This window comes from Danio rerio, chromosome 15, assembly GCF_052040795.2.
Source record: "Danio rerio strain M-AB ecotype USA chromosome 15, GRCz13ab, whole genome shotgun sequence".
Taxonomy (NCBI): Eukaryota; Metazoa; Chordata; class Actinopteri; order Cypriniformes; family Danionidae; genus Danio; species Danio rerio.
Window position 1 is genome coordinate 12,347,626 of NC_141035.1, and position 18,842 is coordinate 12,366,467.

The 18,842-nt window shown below is 36.6% G+C and overlaps 1 protein-coding gene across 14 annotated transcripts in view; it reads right to left on the reverse strand.

Moving 5' to 3' along the window:
• The window catches only part of prcp (prolylcarboxypeptidase (angiotensinase C)), a 107,751-nt gene that overhangs the window by 88,200 nt on the left and 709 nt on the right, over window positions 1–18,842 (reverse strand).

The following is an 18,842-nucleotide window of genomic DNA, read 5'->3' on the forward strand; positions in this document are numbered from 1 at the left end:
TGTCTCCCGATGTACTGCCCTGTTTCCTGGTAGTGCCTCCATGCTCTAAATACTACGCTAACCCACTTGTGTGGGTTAAAGGCTCCATCTCATGCTACCAGAGTGAAAGCACTGCTGGCATTCAAAAGTGACTAAAGCGTCAGCCAGAAAACATAGGAACTGAGAATTAGTCTGTGGTAACCACTTGCAGAACCACTCCTTTATTGGGGGTGTCTTGGTAATTGCCTACAATTTTTATCTCTTGTCTATTCCATTTGCAAAACAGCATTTGAAATTGTTTGTCAATCAGTATTGCTGATTGTCAATCAGTGTTGCTAATTAATTCTACAGTGTGGCAGTTTATTTCACAGAAGTGTGATTGATTGGAGTAAACATCGTTTGGAGTTACAACTAGTAGTTCTGTTTTCGACTGGAACTTTCCTGCTGTACTTATAAATGTGTTATCCATTTAAAAAAAGCTGCACTTTAAAGTATGTTGTTCACAATGAAAATGATACAGGTTTTTAACGTTACATTAGATTTTAATGTTAGCTTTTAGCCTTCAAATGCATCAGCACAGAATAAATAAAAGCTTTATAACTTAAAGGGCACCTATGGTAAAAAATCTACTTTTCAAGCTGTTTGGACAGATCTGTGTGTTGGTATAGTGTATAGACCGTCATACTGGGGTGATATGAACACACCCAGTCCTTTTTTTTCAATTTAACTACAAAAAAAAGGGTCAGCCAATTGGAGCTGTTTTCAAATCGATCGCACCATTACGTAGGTGTGCGATCCCCCCGCCCACCGAATTGTTTGACAGCTGCGCGCATTAACATGTTCCGGTAGTTGCGTGTATATGTCAACAAGACCAGGCAGACATACGCAAAGCAACCGGGAATAAAAGGTCTGTTCTGTTCGCTAGGATCAGCAATCATCATCAAATGTGATTAAGAGTAAGTTTCACATGTTTAAAGTGTTTTAAAACAGAGTGTGTAATTAATTACAGCGTTTTACTTCAGCTTTACTTCATCAGCACAGCCGTGTGTCAGAACATTTATAAAAGAAGACGCTTCAATTCCGGTTTGTGGAAGTTAAATCAGGTTTATTTTGTACATTAGCATAACAGATATCCACACAGTACTTGAGGTTAGCCTTAACTAAGCTAAGCGCGCTCTGTCTGTCTGCCTGCCTTCCTGCCTGAGCGTGTGTGTCATCTGCGGTGTGTGTGTGTGTGCGCCCGCGTTACTTTGTAACGATATTGTGTGTGACTCATCAATGCAACTTCACAATACTGATTAGTAAAGGTTAGTTCTTACTGTAGTATCTCACAAATGCTACGTGAGACCTTCTTCCTTTAAGTCTGTCTGTTGTCTGACGCAGCTGAGGGAGGAGGCAGGTAGAAATAGGGGGCGGGAAAGACTCGTCTTAAAGGCGCAGTACGACAAAACCACCGCCTGCTGAAAATCAGTATAAAACAGCATCTTGTAAAAGATATACTGAAAGATCTGATGGGTATTTTGATCTGAAACTTTATATACACATTCTAGAGACGCAAAAGACTTGTATTAAATCTGAAAAAAGGGGTAACCTAGGTGCCCTTTAAAGGTGCAGTAGGTGATTTGCCAAAATGCTAATCGCTTAGCATATTATCTTTGGACGACGGGGAGGGACTGTGATTCAAAGCCACGCCTCCTGAAATTGCGAACACGCGCACCGCGTCACAACACCAGACAACCCACTAGTTAGTGTTTGGCCGGCGGCGTGCATGATATACATTTATTACTAAACCACGCTTACATGCTATTGCAGAGCGAATATTCAGAGTAGCATGGTAAACAGAATAGGAAGGCTGTCATTTTTCAAAAATGAACCAATGCAAATATAAAAGCAACTTCAGCTCAACAAAACAGGTTAGGCGGAATAGTGCTATTTATTAATGTTTTGTTGTTAAACTAAATAAGAATATACATTATCGATGTTGTCAAAGAACTTTATATTAGATCATATTGTTAGCATTAATCTCATACAACAGGATATGGCAGATTTTGTTCTTGGCTTTGAGGCTGTTCCTCTTTTTGAGCTTGGATCGACAATTGCTCATTATTATATGTATATTATGGCATAATGTCTTGGCTGTGTATTTAAAAATGGGGCTTCCTTTGTTTTTATTATTCTGCACGAACCAGTGATGTACTGTATCTCTGTAAACCAATCAGCTGCACATCTGGTTCTGCCTTTTGCTACCCTTTTGTTGTGCTAGGTACCCTTGCAAAAGAGCACTTAAAAATGGGTACAGTATGGTTCACTTTTTGGTAAACCTTTTGACTTTTTGGTAAACCTTTTGAAGGAAACGTTCATTAAAGCGTACAGAACCGCACCATATCACCTAGTGGAAATGAGCCATCAGAAAACCCTGCATAAAAGAGCACTTAAGATCACACATTAGCCCCTCTTTCTCTGCTTGCCCTCCACCACTCGCGACTAGTTCAGGTGAGCATTTTGAATCATAAGAGAAAGAGAATTTTGAGTTTATTGCCATATCAACTTCTTTGGCTATGTTATGGCAAAAAAAGATTAAGTTTATCACATTTTATAACTAACACTTTTGTATAATTATAAAAATATTCTAACAATTCAAAGTCATCAACAGCAATACATAATACACAAGTTAAAATACATAATAATAATAATAATATACAAGATAAAAATCTTAAACAGTTTTTTAAGGTTTACTTTTGAAAAGTGTACAATTTTAGAAGGATTCACATTTATAAATATTTCATTTAAAGTCTCTCCAGATAAAAAAAATGTTGTCTAATAACATTAAAAATGGCTTTAAATCCGAAGAGAACAATTAAAAAAAAAAAAATTTTATTTTTTTTTTTAGGTTTTTGAAATTTTTTAATCTTTCCTGTTAGAGCTGTTTTGGCAGTTTTGTTGGCTTGGTCATTTGCAAAATAGTCTAACGTGTCCTGGGATCTAGCAGGAAACTATAATATAAAATGTTCTCTGTAGTTCACTTTGATAAAATTTCAATAATAATGGGATACTCCAGAAGAATTCAATGTTTGTAGACAAGATTTTGAGTCAGAATAAATTAATAAATAAAATAATTTTTTTAATGTGTTCCAAAGCCAAAAATAGAACCTTTGCTTCAGCTGTAAAAATTAAGCTTTGATCATTAAAACAAATGCCATAGTGCAGTGGTTCTCAAACTTTTTTCACCAAGTACCACCTTAGAAAAAAATTGTCTCTCCAAGTACCACCTTACGACGCTATTTTTTAACCAGTATTAAAAATAGCGTTGTGGGCCTAATTAAGCAGCTACATGTGTGCACAGTTTAAAAACTATGCAGATTAATTCCTATTATTAAGAATATGTATTATTGTCAGTCACTTTAAACATTTTAAATAGTCTGAACATTAACTGGTGCTTGCAGGTAAAAAAAAAAAAAAACGTTTTAGTTAAAATGTGCTTTTAAAGGTTCATAAAAAATGGTGCTGTTCTTAAAAAAGTAAAAAGAAAACTGCTGCACTTAAATTTAAAGTATTCATAGTTGCCTATTCATCAAAAGCTGGAAATGTTGCTTGGACCTCATAAATATAGGCTATATGTCATATTCATACACTTTTAGACAAATCTTGAAATGTTAAATTTACATATGACAGGGTTCATACAGGCACAGCCTAATGAAAATCAATTCCAGCACCTATTTTTTTTCAAGACTGACATGCTATGTATTGAAGACCTGAAATGTATTCTCAGCAACCCATAAAACATTGCATAGGAATAGATACACATAAAAACCATTAATAATAATAATAATAATAATAATAATAATATTTATTAATCATATATTAATAATATAATAAACCTGCACTTAATGCTTGTGAAATCTTTTTTGTACTCAAGGAAAAATACTATTACACTGCTAAAATAACACAAATTTTAGTAAATAATACTAATATTAGGTAAAAGTACAAAGTACTCTTTTAAAAAGTACTAGTTGGTTACTTTTGAAAAAAAAATAATCAGATTTTCATTATGAAATCACTTTTTTAAGTGTAAACCTGATTGAATGGTTTAATTGCTTAAATCTCAAAGCTACATGTATAGGAATTTGCACTAACAAAGGAAGTATGGTCGATTTTTCCTTTCATGACAATTAATCTTTTTTCAATAGCATTGGCAAAACTACCACATAAACTTTAAGGCCATAGAGACACGTTTTGCCCATTTTAAACAATATTTTCAAGCTTTGAAAGGTTTAATTAAAGTATATGGTAAAAATATTTAAATTTAGCCTTTTATTTACATATTTTACACTATTTTTCTTTACAATATGGCAAATCTGTTTCTTAAATAGCTGTACATCACATGTAGATTTTATTTTACACTTGATCTTAATCTAAAATACAAAAAAAAAAATAATACAAGTACACTGTCAGTAAAAAAAATAAATAAACGACTTCATTTTACTTGAAGTATTTGAAATATGACAACAATACATTAATCAAAGCAGTGCTTTAAGAGCCTTATTGTTAATTTTGATAAATAAACAATATGTAACAATGAATTGTTTTGACCTGTAATGCTTTAAGACAGATCAGAATACAGCTAAATGTATAACGTTAAATCACACAAATACCTCATCCAGAAACATTTCCAGCATAATTCTTTTGTCGTAAAGAAATAAGTCCCCCTTTGCTAAAAGTAAGTTTCACTTCACAATACAGCCAAATAAGAAGACCATTTGCATTGTCATCGATCATGCATCAATCTAATTCTAAATACTTGATAACTTTGAATACTTTTGACTAAATTTAGTCAAGGAATAAAGATAAATAATGTCTACTTTAATAGTGGAGAGATCGCGATTGTATTCAACCTGAGCACACAGGTGATCATGAGAGGACTTGCAGTTAATTTGAAACAAAAAAAGCCTATTTAGGAGCTCGCATATCTGTTTTAGCGATTTGCGTACATGAATGCGCTTTCTCGTGTTAAAATAAAGCACTCGCCACATTTGCAGAAATGAGTAATTGCGCAATACCTCTATTCCCGCGCCGCCATTCAGAATGTATTTAGAGGAGTGACAGGTCAGAGGCGAGTCGACTGGCTGTCGGAGAGCGAAACGTGTATGTAGATCATCAAAAAGGCAGGAAATATGTCCGCGGTTTAATTACTCTGCTAGACATCTCTATAGTAAAAACATCAGAGAAGCATTATTCCAACAAAACATTTGTTTTTAAGTTGTTTTCTCTGTCTCTGCAACACAGAAAGCCTTTGTCCCGCCCTTACGTTTTACGCGACTAGAAAAGATCGACTGTGATTGGCTGCTTTTCATGTCAGTCAAATCACCCTTCAGAATCAATGCTTAAACTTCGGGAACTGATTTTCAGCAGCTTATGTCACAAAGCACTAAAATAAACATTCTAAGCACAGCGTTGTGATCGTACGCTTCACCAAGCAGACAATGCTGATCACATCGATGTTATATTACGCATCAAAGGATTAAAAGTGTTAATTGTTTCTTTCATTATTTGGCGATTCCTCCGCGTACCACTAGGAGGAAGCCCGCGTACACCACAGTTTGAGAACCACTGCCATAGTGTATTGACCCAATCCTACTGCTGCTGAAACATGACTGTCCTTTTTTGATCTATCTGTATATTAAGGTTTATGAATAGAATACAAATTCTTTATGTCAGAAACTTCTTGTTGATATTTATGTGGAAAAATATCTATTTTCTTATGCTTGCTCAGATCCAGATTTACCTGCAACTTATTTAACCTCCATGGTGGGACCGGGCAAATCAGAGTCTGGTGGAATCAAGATTTAGATTTAAGTTTATGTGTGTTCTGATCTATACACTGAATGGTCGAATATAGCTACGTCTTGCATTAAACAAATCCGGATATTGAGCTTGTTGTATTACTCTCTGATGAACAGATTTGTCTCTTGGAGACAGAAAGCCAGATGGTGATAAATGTAAGCAAGATGTTGTAATTCAGAAAAATTATCTCTTATGCAGCGATAGTTACACTAAACTACATGACTTTCCACTATCAAGTTGGTAAAACGTGAGTGCCCTTTAGTTCTAGTTTTAGGAGAAGTGCTGCGACTGCGACTATGTCTTTTGAGCTACTGGCCTTCATCTCTTTATGCCCTTGGCATTTTTCTTTTGAGAGTTTTTTTTTTTTTTTGCAATTTTTACTTTTAGATGAGTGCTTTTGTCCAGTAGAGGAATTTCCTTTGTGATTTGCTTGAGTCTGATGGAGCACAGTCTGACTTTGGTGATCAACAAACTTTGTATTTACTGGAGGTTAAGATTTTATTTCTTCAAATATTTCATTTATCCATGTAAAGTCTGTCTGCACCTCAACAGACTATAGTTGTGTTTTTATCACAGCCGCAAAAGTCTTATCCAATTTAAAGAATGGAGAGTTCTCTACACGTTTTCGAGGCTCCAAACACCTCAAGTCACCTTCTTAGAGCACTTGATTTTCAAGACTTAGTTTTCTTTTTCTGTAGGAAAGTCCTTGGATGTGGTTGGAAGTTATCCTACACAGTAGCTGTACTTTGCTGTTTTTTTTTTTTTTTAATTGCTTACCAAGTTTTTCCTATCCACATTTTACACAAGTACGCCTGTTTTTGCAACCAGCCAATCCATGTCAAAACTTTCGGCAGTTAAAACACCTGAGTGGATTAGATGTAAAAATCTCAACATTGACACTTAAGTATCAAATTAGAATTTTTCTAGAGATAGAGGTCTACTAAAAGTTAAGATATAGGTTCCTGTTTTTATGAGACAATCTTCTTTCCTGATTGTGATTATTTTAACATGTATTACATCTTGAGGCATCAACTCTGTAGTAATATCAGTCTCTTCCATATTTTCTAGCTCTCTGGTGCGGATTACCCCTTGGCTATAATTTAAATATGGATGGTGAAATGTTTTCATAGCAATACCAGCAAGCACATTTGCATGCCAGCAAGCACATTTGCATGCAATAGGTTTCTGCTTGGATTTTTTTAAGCATTCAACAAGAATTTTCCAGATCTCAGTTTTTTTAACATCTTTTACATCTAATATATGAATAGTAAGAAGACTGGTACAGAACTTTCAGGCTTTGCTGAAAGTCTGGTTATTTTACCTGCAGTGTGGGACAATAATGGTGGATGAGACTTTAAAGGAAATTTAATTCCCTTAATAAGACGCCTAATCTTGACAACAGATTTTATCAATGTCAATGTAGAATGCCCTTAAATGATGTATTGAAGTTAAATGGTTAAGTATTTATTGATTGTGTCTTTCAAATATAGGTCTATAAGTCTTTTACAGTGCATTGAAACAGTCACGTGTTCGGTGACAACAGTGATGTTACTCTCTGATAAGGCATTTATGTTTGACTTTCAGTCATCCAGTAGCATAAAATTGTGTTATATATATATATATATACACGAGCAATATCACACGAGTAGCAGTGCGAAATGGCTGTATATCGGCACTGGTGGGAGGCGTGCGTTGGCACGAGGCCGCAGGCAACAAGTGCTTGAAGTTGGTGTTTCTTAGACTCAAATGTCAAAGTAATGGGTAAGAGCAGACTGGAGTTGCAAGGAGAGACGAATTGGGTCACTCCCGAGACAGCTCTCTCCTTATTGTCTGGCATGGTCAGTTTTCCTTTAACTCAGGACGATAGAAGCAGAAATGGCCAGATCCACCACAATAGAGACAGAAACGGTTCCTCATAGGATGGGCATGTTCCTGAAGAGTTAGTCAGGCACGGCCCAGCTGCATAGGCTCTGGGGAATCTGGTTCTGAAAACTGAGGTGACTCAGTAGCATATGGTATATTGCAGAGGCTGGGAGAATGTGAAGGAACATAGCTGGTGGTTAGTCTTCTTTCTCTCAGGCGGTTGTCCAGGAGGACAGCTTGGTCCATTAAGGACTTGAGGGTTTTAACTGGATCTCGGATAGCCAACTCGTCCTTGAGGGCCTCAGACAACCCTTTCTGGAAACAAGTGATAAGGGCCTCATCATTCCAGCCTGCTCCTGCAGCAATTGTCCAGAATTGAATGGCATAGTCTGTGGCACTCCTATTTCCCTGACACAAAATGAGTAGTTGCTTGGAAGCCTCTCATCCTGAGAGGGAATGGTTAAATACATGCCATAATTATTTCCTAAAAGCTGAGTAACAAGTACCGCAAGGAGACCCAGCAATCCATCGCTGTTGCCCAAGCAAGTTCTTTGCCAGATAATAGAGTGAGTACATAAGCGGTCTTAGCCTGTTCTGAAGAGAAGGTGGAGGGTTGTAGCTTTAAAGTGAGGTCACACCGAGTTATAAACCCCTCACATGCCTCAGGGTCCCCTGACAAGTGTTGCGGAGGGGGAAGACGCGGTTCAAGCTGAGGTTGAGGAATAAGGATAACAGGTGTAGAAGTTGAAGATTCCATTGGGAATGAAGTTGGACCTTGAAACAGACTGTCAGAAAATTGTCGCATGGAAGTCATGAGTTCTGATAGCAAGTGGAAATGCTTCTCCATAAGTGCCTCTTGCTGAATCAAGGCCTCATAGCACTCGACTGTAATGTCATGCTGAGCAACAATAGAGACCATTTCTTGGGCAGTGGCCTCAGCAGGGTTCATGTTTGACTTGGTTTTTCTGTAATGGGCCCGAGGCTCAAACCCAGGTCTCTGGTGTAGTAGACCAGTGTTTTACTGTTTAGCCACAGGGAAAACTGATGAACCCAATTGCCAAGGCATAAGGTGGTAACGGCAAGAGCGCATCAAACTCAAAAACCAAGTGACAAGTAAATAAAAGAGGGTAGGATAAATAGGCTAGTCTAACAAGACACAGCTGAACAGAATTAACACAAATGAACCCCAAACAGAAACACTAGGGAAAATGACAACATCATGTGGAGAAAACAAACACAATCTCAGAATATGACGCATAAGTATTCATAGCCTTTGCTCAATACTCTGTTGATGCACCTTTGGCAGCATTAAAGCCTTATGTCTTTTTGAATATGATGCCACAAGCTTGGCACCTGTTTTTAGATCTAAGCTCTGGCTGGGCCACTCAAGGACATTCACCAAGTTGTTAAGCCACTCCATTGATATTTTGGCAGTGTACTTTGGATCATTGTCCTGATTGAAGATGAACAGTCACCCCGGTCTGAGGTCAATTGCACTCTGAAGCAGGTTTTCATTCAGTATGTTTCTGTACATTGCTGCATTCATCTTTCCCTCTATCCTGACTAGTCTTCCAGTTCCAGCTGTTGAAAAACATCCCCACAGCAGGATGCTGCCACCACCATGCTTCACTGTATGAATAGTCTTAGCCTGGTAATGAGCGGTGCCTGGCTTTCTCCAAACATAACATCTAGCATTCACTCTAAATAGATGAATTTTAGTCTCATCAGAGCAGAGAATTTTGTTTCTTATGATCTGAGAGTCCTTCAGATGCCTTTTGGCAAATTCCAGGTGGGGAGTGGCTTAAATCCGCCATGCCACTCTACCATACAGGCCTGATTGGTGGATTGCTGCACAGATGGTTGTCTTTCTGTAAGGTTCTCCCCTCTCCACAGAAGAATGCTGGAGGTTAGACAGAGTGACCATCGGGTTATTGATCACCTCTCTGACTGAGGCCCTTCTCCCTCGATCACTCAGCTTAGATGGCCGGCCAGCTCTAGGAAAAGTCCTGGTGATTCCAAACGTCTTTTACTTACGGATGGTGGAGGCCACTGTGCTCATTAGAACTTTCAGAGAAGCAGTTTTTTCTGTAACCCTTTCCAGTCTTGTGCTTAGGTCTACAGACAATTGCTTTGTCTTCATGCTTGGTTTGTGCTTTTGACATGCACTGTCAGGCCTAGGACCTTATATAGACAGGTGTGTGCCTCTTCAAATCATGTCCAATCAACTGAATTTAACACAGGTAAACTACAAATTAAGCTGCTGAAACATCTCAAGAATGATCAGTGGAAACAAAATGTACCTGAGCTCAATTTATAGCTTTACAGCAAAGGCTGTGAATACTCATGTACATGTGCTTTGTAATTATGGGGTATTGAGTGTAGAATTTTGAAGAAATACATATATTTAATCTATTTTGGAATAAGGCTGTAACATAAAAAAATGTGAAAAAAGTAAAGCGCTAGGAATACGTTCTGGATGCACTGTAAATGAATTGTTTATAAGAACTATTATTAACTGTGTTACGGTCTGTGTCTCTTCTTTGTGTTCTTCTTTTTTTATTAACCCTCCTTTGTTTTTCTTGGCTTTTAATACGAGTGCGCATGCGGTGAGGTGGACGCACCGGTTTCCCATGTCAGGACTAATTGGCGAGGTTAAAGATGCCAATGAGGAGGCGAAAGAGAGACACAGCTTTAGTGGACCAGCCAGCATTTGATTTGTGGTTTTGTTTCGTTTTCTTTTTCTTTTTTTTCTCTCTCTGGAGATTTATTATTTAATTCGTTTGTTGTGGGGTAAGCATATGTTATCGTCATTATTGGTTTTCTGGTAAAACTAAATTGTTTTAAAAACGATTATTATGTTTACTAAGTTTCTTTTTTATGTTGCTTTATCCATGTTTTAAAACGAGTCATTGTTTTTTGAGAGAGGTGGTAACAACTGTAATTCTCCAGATATAAAATGCTGGTTTCTTGGTTGAACACATCAAAACATTCTTAATTTGTTTTGCTTTCTGATGGAGTTCAATAGCTTGTATATCATCTCTCCATGATTTCAAGGTGCCCCTGAAGCAGCCCATGCAGTTTCACATTTCTTGGACCCATATGTGAAAACTTGACATATGAATGCCGTTTCTGGGTTCAAACATCTACTCAGTTAAATTGAAAAAAATATTCGTTTATGACCCCCTTTTAGTCATATAACACATTAAAATGACATTTCTGTTATTAAAGTCTCTGGGCTTTCTGCATCACATATGTCAATGTTTTAACAATTTATAAAAAAAAAATCCCTTTCTGTACATCTGAGATTAGGCATGGTTAAATATATTCTGATCATGATTTTCGAAGTATTACACTGCTTTGTAAATGTTTCTTATTATCATTTGTTAAGCCTTCCTGTACAGTTTTATAGAGTGTGTTGGAATAAAAAGTTATATAATCTAGCTCCAAATTAGCAGTAACAAATATATAAATTAAAAATTATATCCTTTGGTTTTTAATAAATCTCATTCCATTCAAAAATGATTAGGCCAAGTGTTGAAGACATATATCTATTGTCTTTATGCATTTCCAGACTATGGGGCAACGTCTCAAATGGTTGATTAAATTAAAACCTATACATGAGAATGGGTACTATCAGAGATGTATAGTAATCAAGTACTATAAGAACTACTTCACTACTGTACTTAAGTACTAAAAGCCTGTATCTGTACTCTACTGAAGTATTTTTAATTTCTCCTACTTCCACTTTTACTTCACTACATATTTTCGATGAGTGTAATACTTTTACTACGATAGATTTTTTTATGTGCTGCATCGTTACTCGTTACTAGTGGTGTCAAAATTATTGATATTGGTTCAGTCATAGATCATAACCAGTTATTACCTACTGACGTCATTTATCTTCTACGCGCGATACTATGGCGGAGGCGATAGCCAGTAAATAACACTCTTACTACAATGAAGGCGGCACAGCACACGAGCCGCTATTTCACTATTACGGTAAAATGCTGTAAAACTACAGGCCTCTCTCTCTCACTTTGGACGTTTGACCAGCTGGCGTTTGTGAGGTAACTTTTCCTCTCCTCTTCGCTGTTAAAAGCGATACTTGTGGATCCAAACACGAGTGTGCCTGAGGTGCGAGTTTTCTTTACTGTGACTATTATGGATTACCTGCAGGGCTTTACAAACCGGGTAGATTTCAGCGCTGGTGGGTTAGACAGACACCTCCACTAGCCACTTTGGCTGGTTGGAAATCATTTTTAAATTGTAGTTTGTCTGTGGGTAAAGGTTTCCCTATCCAAAAGCGAATGTGAAAGTGGTTCCATTATCTCTCATTCTCATGCAGTAGATGCTCTGTTTAACAGTTTTCTGTTAAAAAAAAATGTTAACTGTTAACTGTTTGCTATTGAAATGCTAATTTTTTCCACTTAGACTTACTTTGCAGCTGACTCTTAAAGGGAATGGGAGATGAGACTCTAATTGGTTTATTCTCAAAACTCATTAAGAAAATAAACTCAAACCTTTTAAACCATGCGCCGCAAGGCAGATTTCCCGTCCTTAAATTAGCAAAAATGCGTTCTAACACACCCTGAAAGCGTTTGCGCCCTGCGTTTTGCGCCCTGCGCATGGACCGTCAAAATAGAGCCCAATAAGTAAAATGAATGGAAAGGCATGTAGATATAACACAATATCTAAATCAAGTAGTTTAGCATGTCAAAGTCAAATTTATGCAAAATATATTTTTTCCAAAAAGAAAATTGTGGCTAGTAAAAATAGTGAGTGGCTAGTAATTTTGGAAATCTACTAGCCACAGAGGCTGGTGATCTAAAAAGTTACTGTCAAGCCCTGATTACCGGAGATAACCGCGTATTATGCGCATTTAGACCGAACCGCGGCTGTACTTCCCGCCATAGTTGAACAGCAATTTTATTTCTAAAGCCGATAGCAGCCCTTTCTGTTGGGCAGGTGAAGAATAATCAGTAATAGGCGTGTAAAATAAGCGGGATAATATTTACATCAGTTTATTTGCTGTAAATGCTCATGCTGTCTTCTGTACATGTAATGAAGTTTTGTTTGATACACTCAGAAAGAGTGTTTTCTTTGAGCATGTCAAATTAAGGCTACAGTTCATATATCTTACTGCTGTATTAAAGAACAAAATTCTATTACAAATAGTATATAAATATACTTATGGATTTTAATTAAAAATTCGTCTACGTGGCATGATGGCGCCGTACTTGTGGCAGCCTGTTGCAGCAGCTCTGGATGTTTTTAACTTTGTGTACTTGTTGTACTTTTTAAATATTTTTTTGCAATGGTTAAGGACTTTGTACTTGCACACTTTTCAGTTTGAGAGCATCAGAAAGCACTGGATCATATTTATTTTTATACTGGCGTTTTTAATTGGAAAGTCGGATGCCGTGAATAGTCCGGCAATTGCAGACGCTGTCATTTATTCAAGAGAGCAACTCCTGGCACTTCGGCATACATCGACGTTTTCGGTACCTACTATGGAAGTTCCTACGGAACTTAAGAGACGACGAAGAGGGTGTAGAGCTGGTGTGAAACGCCGATTAAAGAAAAAGCGCTACAAGCCATCCCTGCCTGTTATTATCATGGGTAATGTTCGATCGCTTGGGAACAAGACGGAGGAGCTGACGGCGCTTGTAAGAACACAGCGGGAATATCGTGAGTGCAGTTTTATGTGTTTTAACGAGACATGGCTGAATGATAAAACACCTGACTCAGTGGTTGCATTAGACCGCTTCCACTTGGTGCGTGCGGACAGGTGCGCGAAGCAGACTGGTAAGAATAAAGGTGGTGGACTGGCATTGTTTGTCAACGAACGCTGGTGCCGCCCAGCACACATTACAACAAAAGAAGTAGTGTGTAACAAGGATATTGAACTATTGGCTGTGGGAATGAGGCCCTATTATTTGCCGAGAGAATTCTCTTATGTGATCGCTATAACGGTGTATATCCCTCCCTCGGCTAATGCGAGTAACGCATGTGAGCATATTAACACCGTTACAGCCAGTATACAATTAAAATATCCTCATTCACTTATTGTTATTTCTGGAGATTTTAATCACGTATCTCTACAAAGTTCTCTGCACACTTTCACCCAGTATGTAGACTGTGGCACAAGGGACTGTAAAACTCTGGACATGCTATATGCAAATGTGAAAGATGCCTATGCTTCTACACCGCTCCCTCCTTTGGGGCGATCGGACCATAATCTTATTTACATCAGATCTGTCTATGTTCCGGCTGTAAGGAAGCAGCCACCAACGATAAGAACAGTTCAAGTATGGTCTGATTCTGTGTATGAGGCATTGATGGATTGTTTTGATTCAACAGACTGGGAGGTTTTGTGCAAATCCCATGATGAGGACATTGACAGTCTAACAGACTGTATAACTGATTATATTAACTTTTGTGTTGAGAACACAGTACCCACAAAAAAGGTTAAATGCTACTCAAACAATAAGCCATGGGTGACCCCTGAATTAAAGGCATTATTAAATGAAAAAAAGAGGGCATTCTTAGCAGGTGATAGAGAGGAAATTAAGCGGGTCCAGAAAGAGCTAAAAATTAAAATTAGGGAGGGGAAGGTTAATTATAAATCTAAAATGGAACATAAACTACAACAAAATAATATTAGAGATGTATGGAGTGATCTAAATAGGATGTCTGGATCTGGTAATAGTCTAAAGAGATGTACTGCCTCTGTTGGAAAGAACTGGGTGGATGAAATTAATATATGTTTTAATAGATTTGATGCAGCAACCAGTGTTTTAGAAAATTCTCATCCGAGTACACATCAGAGTTCATTTTTAGATTCACCGTCAGTTTTAACTTCTAATTTTTCTACTTGTGAGTCTGGTACTAAACTAGAAGTAACCATAGAACAAGTAAGAAATGGGTTGAGGAGAATTAAAAAGAAGAAATCCGCTGGACCAGATGGCATCAGTGCTGGAGTTCTTAAAGCCTGTGCGGATCAAATTTGTTGGGTGGTGCATTACATTTTTAATTTGAGTTTGCGTTTGGAACGAGTTCCCATTTTATGGAAGACATCATGCGTAGTACCGGTCCCTAAGAAACCTAACCCTACTGAGTTCTCTCATTATAGACCAATAGCCCTAACTGCCCAGTTGATGAAAGTTTTCGAAAGATTGGTATTAAATTATATTAAGAAACTGTTGATTGCTTCTGAGGACAGACTGCAGTTTGCATATAAAACTGGTGTAGGGGTAGATGATGCAATTATTTATCTTCTACACAAATCTCTAAGTCATCTGGAAACATCGGGTAATATTGTTAGGATCACATTTTTTGATTTCTCAAGTGCATTTAACACTATCCAGCCTGCACTATTAAAGGTAAAATTAGAAAATGCAGGTTTACAAAAAGGTATGGTAAGTTGGTTAACTGACTATATCACTAATAGACCACAGTATGTTAGGATGCATAACTGTGTGTCACAAGTTATAATGAGCAGTACTGGTGTTCCTCAAGGAACGGTTTTAGCTCCATATTTATTTACATTTTATACATCTGATTTTCAATACAGCTCCAAAAATTGTCATTTACAGAAGTTTTCTGATGACTCTGCAATTGTAGGTTATATAAGGAATCATGATGAGAGTGAGTATAGGTTGCTTTTAAAAAGTTTTGCTGACTGGTGTGATATGAATTGTCTTAATTTAAACACTAGTAAGACCAAAGAAATTATTGTTGATTTTAGTAGACATCCATCACAAGCGGTGCCCGTAATTATACAAGAGTCAGAAATTGAGATCGTTTCGTCATATAGGTACCTGGGTGTATATTTGAACAACAAGCTCGATTGGTCTGAAAACACAATCCAGGTGTATAAGAAGGGTCAGAGCCGCATTCATTTATTAAGACGACTGAGGTCCTTTGGTGTGTGTCAGACACTGTTAAAAACGTTTTATGACTCTGTGGTGTCTTCTGTGATTCTGTATGCTATAACCTGCTGGGGAGGGGGACTATTGGAGAAGGAGAAAAACAAATTAAATAAGCTCATAAAAAGGGCAGGTTCTGTTGTGGGGGGTGCACTACCTACCATAGAAGAGATTGCACAGGATCGAATGCTGGACAAATTTGTTAGTATAATGAATCACGATAGTCATCCCCTTTATGATACAGTCCAAGCGTGTGCAAGCTCTTTTAGTACAAGATTAATTCAACCCCGGTGCTACAGAGAAAGATACAGGAAGTCTTTTTTACCAACAGTGATCAGATTGTATAACCAAAGTCATACCAGATGAATTGTGCTGAACTTGAATTAGATATTGGATATGTACAAGTGTTTACTCGTTGTTTTTGGAACCAAGGTGTGCAGTATGAAATGTAATCTTATTATTGTTTTTATATGTATGTAACTTATTTATCTATTTTTAGTATGGAGAGCTCTGCTGTGACATGTGAATTTCCCTCCGGGGATTAATAAAGTCAAACTAAACTAAACTAAACTAAAAAAATTGTGTTGTGAAGAAAAAATCTAATTATGTATGGAAAGCATTGTCAATGCACTGTGATGCACTGAGATATCTAATTGAACTGAATTGATGGCATGATAATCGTAACCAAACCAAACCAAACCATGAGACTCGCCATGCTGGAGAGGAACAGTCTGTGCAAAAGGAGGGCAGAGAGGGTGTCATTGAGTACAGCTCTCATCTGATTGGCTGAAAGGTATGAGTTGCCCTGACTGCCAAAAAAGTCTCAAAAATACACACACACGTATCCAGGGGGAGTCGTACGTGAAAGAGGATTTGCACATTCTCATTCAGGATGAACTCGCAAGTTTTAAACATTCAAAACTTTTTGTACACTCTTATACATTTGCAAATGGTGTTTTGCATTTGTGAAACATATTTTATGAAAATTTATTTTTATTTTGTGCACGTTAATTTTTTTTGTGAATATAAATAAATATTTTACACACGTGAATTTTGTAAATAAATTTTGAAATATTTTACACACATGGTTTTATGCATGTGAATTTGGCTACGCATGTGTACATCGTGTCTTTTGCATGAATTATTATTGAGACTTATCCGACTCCATAGTTTTTTAATGTCTAAAAATGAATAGAAGTGAATGAGACCGGAAGTCTCGAGCCAAAAAGATTCAAATGGCTGCGCCCACTCGTCGGTGAAGAATAAGGTAAATAGAAGGTTAGTGTCTCCTTTTATTTTTGGATGTTTGATTAATATTTGCTGGTAGGGAAAATCTATGTTCACTTGTGCTATTTATATTTTGACTTACATTTTAATTTATTCATTACTTCCACTTAACTGCAAATTCAATAGAAATTGGATAAAGAGCACACAAACAGATATCGGTACTGTGCATTGTTATGGGACAATGATGCTAATATTTGGAACAAATCCATCAATGTTTTTTCATCGGTTAGTAAAGCTATATTTCATTGCACAACAATTAATCTATCAGTCTTTTTGGCAAAAAATAAATAAAGAAAGAAAAATCACGATTTAATTTTTAGATTATTTTTAAATTTCCCCTATCCTGCTGTGCATGAACTAAGTTGTTGAATGCTCAGCGTATGAGGCGGCTAGGCTAACTTAGGTTCAATTTTGATTAAATTATTTTCTAATCGGTTGCCTATTATGTTGTGAATATACCCCTGTAATGCATACTGCAGTCTTTTTTTTTTGTCTGGCTTTCTCGCATATCTCACATGTTTGCCAAAAATGGCTACTTATATCCCTGGCAATGTCTGACAACGACACAGTAAATTGAAATAGATGTGCCACGCATGAAAGCTTGAAAGGCGTAGCAACAGTAACTAAGGAGGGCGAGGCTTAGCACCCTACTCCAGCCCCCACCCCCTAATCCCAACCGCCCTCTACTGGACAGATCAGGAACAACAGGGTCCCAGAAATGTGCCGGGTCCTTTAAATGCAGTCCTAGAGTTGTATTTCAGCCTCTCTGGTAGGCTAGTAACATACTATTAGTAGTGACACACTCATACATTGCTATTATGCCAGAATGCGAGTATAGTTCATGGTAAATTTGACCTAGATTAGAAATGTTTCATTTTTCTGTCAGTTTTATAACACAATGTAACTACAGAGACCTCGAACATCAAAAGGGAATGTTATCAAAACATTCCTTTAAATTAAAAAAAATAATGATAATTAAGGAAATGCTAATGGTCAATTCAATAAATTATTGCTAGGCTAAGCTAATAGTGACCTCGCCAGAACAAGAAATCACCTGAATAGTTTCAAAAATGGTTCAAGTCGACTGTTTAACTCCAGGAAACTGATCAAATGAGCTTATTGCAGAAAAGGTGGTGTTCCTTTAAGTTGACATTTATTTGATCAAAAATTCAACACAACCAGTAAAAATGTACAACAATTTAAAAAAATGGTTTTCCATTTACATATATGATCAGACATAATTTATTTCTGTGATGCAAAGTTACCTTTTCAGCATTCTTACTTTAGAGTTCAGTGTCAGATAAACATTTCAAATGGCTTTATTGTCACTTATTCTCAACTTAATTTAATGTGTTCTTAAATTATATTTTGAATGAAAGAATTTTAAGAAAAAACAAAAATTATAATAAATACAATCACATAAAAAATCTGCATAAAAACAGTATTTGTAATATGTACCTTTATTGTGGTTTTTAAGAAAGCTTAATAGTTATTGAGGTAAAGGTAGTTTTATATTCTCACATATGTTCTTTGACAATTTGTGCCCATTTTGTTTAACCCTCTGCTTTGAATATTCAGTCTGAAATCACAACTATGACTTCAAATCAACATTAACAAAATTTAATTGACTGGAAACAATGTTGCAATTCGATAGTTATTGGCTATATAATATACGAGAAATATGATTTCTCTGTTTAGAATTTGCAAAGAAAACGTTTTGTAACTATATTATTGAGGAGAATGCCGGGATTTGTGAATATAAAACCATCACCTCAGTTAATCAACAAATATATTTATATATGTATATATAAATATATATATTAACAAACTTATTTCAAGAATAACATATAGCAAATCATCTTTGCACAAATATTTTTAAAAAGCAATAAATTAAAAAAACAATAGTGTAAATGAATCGATTTTTTAAAACTATTTTATTAAAAT